This window comes from Polypterus senegalus, chromosome 2 (assembly GCF_016835505.1).
Source record: "Polypterus senegalus isolate Bchr_013 chromosome 2, ASM1683550v1, whole genome shotgun sequence".
In the NCBI taxonomy this organism is placed as follows: domain Eukaryota; kingdom Metazoa; phylum Chordata; class Cladistia; order Polypteriformes; family Polypteridae; genus Polypterus; species Polypterus senegalus.
The window spans coordinates 180,926,536-180,932,535 of NC_053155.1; positions in this window are offsets into that span (position 1 = coordinate 180,926,536).

The following is a 6,000-nucleotide window of genomic DNA, read 5'->3' on the forward strand; positions in this document are numbered from 1 at the left end:
GCTATTGGCCAGAAACAAAGTTTTATGTAAGATAGGAAACCACAGAACATGGATAATGTTGTAAAACAGCTCAGTTTTTAGTTTTATCTTGATTTCCAGAAAGCATTTAATAAGGTGGCACATGAAAGGCTGGGTATTAAACTAAACAAAGTGGGAGTTCAAAATGTTATGTGTACATGAGTGCAAAATCGGCTCAGATACGGGAAGCAGAGGGTGATGGTGCGAAGAACCTTATCAGAATTTGATGATGTTAAGAGTGGTGACCCTCTGGAGTCAGTGCTAGGGCTGCTTCTATTTTTAATAAATGAAATATTTGGATAGCAATATGAATAACAAGCTGGTTAAGTTTGCAGATGATACCAAGATACGTGGATTGGCAGATAATCTAAAATCCGCTGAATCATTACAGAGGTAATTGGACAGAATACAAACTTGGGCAGAATTGTGACAGATGAAATTTAATGTAAGTAAATAAAAAGCAATATATGTAAGAAGTAAAAATGTTAGGTTTGAATACACAATGGGCAGCCTGAAAATCAAAAGTACACCTTATGAGAGGGGGTCATAATGGGCTTGTCACTTTCAACTTCTAGACAGTGTTCAGAAGCCATTAAGATAACCAGCAGAATATTAGGTTATATGTGCGGAGTACAAGTCCTAGGAGGTTATACTCAAACTTTATAATGCACTGGTGAGGCCTCATCTGGAGTATTGTGTGTTTAGTTTTGGTCTCCAGGCTACAAAAAGGACATAGCAGCACTGAAAAAAGTCCAGAGAAGAGCAACTAGGCTGATTCCAGGCCTACAGGGGATGAATTACTGTATGAGGAAAGATTTAAAGAGCTGAGCCTTTTCTGTTTCAGCAAAAGAAGGTTAAAATGTGACATGATTGAAGTGTTTACAGTTATGAATACAATTAGTACAGAGATTGTTATTATAAAATGAATTCATCAAGAACACAGGGACAACTTGTTATCGGTAAAATTTGTAAAAATATTAGGACGTTTTTCTTTACACAGAGAGTCATATACACATGGAATATGTTATCAAATAGTGTGGTAGACCGTACAATTTTAGGGACATGCAAAACTCGATTTGATGTTATTTTGGAAGGATTAAATGGATAGGATTGGCGAGGTTTGTTGGGCTGAATGATGTATTCTCATCTATATTGTTATAATGTTCTAAATAAAATAGTTGTGAGGCTTGGTCAATATTAATGCCATATACCATAAACTTGTAATTGTGCTTATGAAGAAACTTGAAAACAGAAAAGCACTAATCCAAGTGAGTTATAAAGATGGATTTATAAAGTACTTCAACATCTGAGACTAAGAATTAAGATTATAATCTATCAATGTTTATGGATAATACAACTGACTCTTAAATGAGATGATAACCTAAACAACTCCAAGAAACAGTGGATTGGAGTTGCTGGGAGAACTCTAGAGGATTAGAGAGAAAGTGTTAACGCTCTTGAATTGTGATGGCGATACAATGAAAATCAGCTTGGTTTAGTGTTTAAGATTAAGACTTTTCAATCCTTAAAACTCACTCGACAAGAAGTCAGTTTTCGAAAGCTATCTTTCTTTATTGTTATTATTTTTTAACGTTCTCATTTATTTCAGATTTGTAATTATTTTCCCTTTCTTTTTACATTTATAGCTTTTGAAATGCCCAGTTCTGTATTTTTTTACTTTAGAGAAGTTGAAATAATTTCATGTTATCATTTATTCATTTTCACACAACTATTTTGTTTTACATGCTGCACCAATTTAAACCACTTAGCAGCATTCCTTACTCCTTACAGTTGCATAAAGGTCAGCATTGTGGACTTCCAGGCTGTCCAAGAATTTGGATAATCTAAACAAAACTCTTGGAGGACTGACGGTGTTTAAAACGGCCTTTGGCATATCGAATTTGTTGGCTTTGTACTCTAGATGTCGTCTTCTGCATAGCAGTCACGGTGAGCTATTTTTAGTTTTGTTTGACCTTCTGGCTTTTGACTTCTTCATGTTTACCCACCTGATTTTTTGGCTCTTATTCTGGACCTGTCTGCAATCTGTTCTGCCCTGACATGGTACAACATTTGAGTAGTGCTGTTTCCTGTTCATGCTTCTCCTCTCAGGGCATCTGTGAGCCTAGTGGTAATGGAGGACATTGAATGGTGACCATGTCTCTCCAGGCCAGATAAAGAAGATCTTCTTCAGCTCTTGCCTGAGATGCCACTTTTACTCTTATAAATATAATTAACCCTGAGGTATAGGTTAGGTAATACACTTTGATTTTTGACATTAGTTTTTAAAAAATGTTTTCAAAACATTATGGAATAAACACTGGAAGATAGTATTAATTTAGATAGACTAATCGGTTTAAAGCAAAAAAAAAAAAATATCCAGACACCACGGGAACGAGGAGGAAAGAATACAATAAGTACTAAAAAAGAAAATAAATAAAATTAAAAAATGATGCTGTATTCTGCTGTGTAAGTGTTCTGCTCTGAAAGAGGTCAACCCGGAAAAAATTGAATACTGATTGAGCCCTATATCCGTTTACTGTGTAACATTTCCAATACTGATGTCATGGAGTAGTCTGTGTTACTGATCTTGACTTTCTCCTACAGTGTTTCATACACAAAACACACTTAAGGAGTAGGCCACAACTAACCCAAAATGTGACCCAAAGCAAAAGCATGGTTAACAGACCAGGTAGGCAGACGCCTGTCTAGGAAATGATTCACAGATTGCTTGCATTGGCTAAGGATATTTTGTCTGTCATTGCTTAGAGGAGTGAGCACCAGGTCCCACTGTTACAGATTTGTACTATGCAAGTGTAGGTCATTCGTGGTCCACACTCAAATGTATTGTATAACAATACATGTAATGATCAGCTTAGCTCAGGTATTGAAAAATGTGTGTCTTAGCCTACTGAACAATTTATTAGAGTGCAAAACTACGTCGCTCTTGTTTTCTGCATTGCAGTTACAGTACAGAACCATTCAATGAAAGTTGTTTTTTCCTGAACTCTGCTAAAAAAATTGTAGATCATGCAAAATTATACAAATGAGATTAGCCTACTCATTAAATCAAGCTTGTTTGGTTAGTAAATATGTACTGCTTAAACTTAGGAGTTTGTTTTTGACTCCTGTGATTCTGTGTGTGAAAAAGTGTCTCGTTTTTAATGGACTTCTCTTATGGCATCCCTAAATATGCATTTGACAGTTTAGCCGGACAACTTTTATGCTAGATAAGCTTATTTAATTTTTCTGAAATACTGATGTAACTTGGATTAAATAGATTCCCTAAGTCTTGTCAAAGCATGACATATTTTTCAAATCAAATGAAAACGGATGCAGTAATGAAATAAGCATGTATAGTTTCCCCAAATTCTTTAATTATACTCCCCAACAGGGCTGACTTAATGGTACATTGTGCCCCTAGGCAGTGTTGGTTGCAAGCACCTAAAAAGAGATATCCAAAAGATGGTCCTCCTTTTAGATCCACATGGCAGGATCATTAACTGCAATCAATGACTTACTGAGGAATTGGTCCACCTTGAAGATTGGAAACTTACAAGGGATGGTCCCTCTTGGAGATCGACACCCTTGTAATTACATTTGAAATTGACAAGCTAGGGGAATGGGACCCCTTGGCGATAGGCACCTCTGCAAACATATATGAAATCAATGAAAGGGGGGGATCAGTGTTTATCTCTAGAACCTGGGATGAAGCTGAAGGAAGGGTTTTGGTGCCCTCCCCACACATCAACCTGCCCCTAGGCCGTTGCATACTCCACCTATACTTAGATCCAGTCCTGATATTCAGTCAGACTGGCAACATGGAAATTAAAAGTCTGTTAAGAGGAAAATATTAAGCACTTGACAAGAAAGAAAAGTCCCCATCTTTATGTATTTCAAGGTGGTAACAGTAAGCATATGAAACAGACCTAATATAATTTGTTTCACAGAGCAAAGTGAAACATCCATCCTTCCATCCATTATCCAATCTGCTATATCCTAACTACAGGGTCACGGGGGTCTGCTGGAGCCAATCCCATCCAACACAGGGCGCAAGGCAGGAAACAAACCCCGGGCAAGGCACCAGTCCACCGCAGGGCACACACACACCCACACACCAAGCACACACTAGGGACAATTTAGGATCGCCAATGCACCTAACCTGCATGTCTTTGGACTTTGGGAGGAAACCGGAGTACTCTAAGGAAACCCACGCAGACACGGGGAGAACATGCAAACTCCACGCAGGGAGGACCTGGGAAGGTCTCCTAACTGCAAGGCAGCAGCGCTCAAAATGAAACACAAAATATAAAAGTCACTTTTCTAGCAAATGCAGTAAATTTAAAGTTTGACTCTTATCTGAAGTAAAATTTGATTGTATGAAAATAAAAGACAGTCAAGCAACCAGGTGATAAGGCATCCTGTGGGTTGCAGGCCTGCACGGCTCAATGTGAGGAAGGCCCATTGCTCAGGACTTCTTTCATCTCATTTCAAATTTCATGATTTTTTAATACCATATATGAACATTTTTCTTAAACTGTTCTATAATAAACCAATTAAAATGGTCCGTGGGGTACAGGAGTATTGTGCTCTGTTGCCAGTTTAAGGTATGCAGTAAGTTAAAGATTCCTGATTCTTTTATACACCTATACATGGGTTTCCAAACATAAACTATATAGCAAAATGTCATCTAGAGCCAGTGGGTTTCCCAGAGAATCCAGGAAGCCTATTGCACTGAGTAAGTGGGTTTTGGTGAATTTCTAAACTGTTTATCTTCAAGGCAGGAACTAACCCAGGACTGGGCACCAGTGAATCACAAACAAAGCCCACTCAGCCCAACACCTACAATTTACAAAGGGCCAGAATCTTCAATAAACCTACCATGCAAGTCTTGGGGATGTGGAAGGAAACCAATGAAACAACAGAAAGAGAAAAAATGAAAATGAATCCTAATAATAATAATAAAACCAATACTAATACTGCATTCTTCTGCTACTAATAATAATAAAAAATGAAAAGATGACAAATAAAATGCTAGCTACCTCACTGGTTATTCTTAAATATATTCATTTTTTAAACCTATAACCTCTTCATAACTTTATCACACAGAAATCTTTCCTGCTCTATAGGTGAGAATTTTGCCAATATATCACTTTTCACTTCACTCACACTTAAGGGTTAAAAAAATGAAAGACCACTGGCCACAATCCGACATACATACAGTAACTATATTATCTCAGCAGTCAAATGTGCATTGAAGCTGCTGGTAAAGCAAGCCTCTGAATGTTGTGATTTTAGTTTTCATATCTTGAAATACATTTCTTTGCTTATTGTAACGTTAAAACCATAAAGTCTTTTGAATATGTTTTAGACAGGTGTTTCTCTACTCCGTCATCACTATTTTTATGTTCATTTTTATAGCTATAGCCATATTGCTACAATGACATACTGTTGCAAGGAACACACTGGCTAGTATTTCATTATGGGATGCCTTATTTAACATTGGTGTATTGGATCAAAGTACTTCAAAAGAAGCAAAAAAAATTAATTTCCTTCAAGTTATCATTGTAACTAAAAGGCATTAACAAGATTTAAGTGTCAACATCTCTGCTTTGCTCTCTGGTCTCTCATTTAATTCTCATGTCCTGGTTACTTGTGGTAGCTAAAAAGTGCTACCAGTAAGGCCTTAGTTTTAGGGCCTTTCCTTTGCTTTTCTTCAACTTTGACTTTTAGATCTCATTTCTTATTAGTTCACTGTAACTAATTTGTATACTTCCCATTTTAGACACCTGTCTGTTATCAAATCTGTCTTTTTTCTATTATTTCCTGGTCATATTTATTTATTACTCTGCAATGTTTGCTGCTCTGTCATGGCACAGAATTCCATGGGAAAGAAGTTTAGATCATCAAAGACCAATCCTTGAGCTGAATGGAGAATTTTAGTCATAGACAAATATAGAGCCAGTGAAGCTGATAGAACATTTG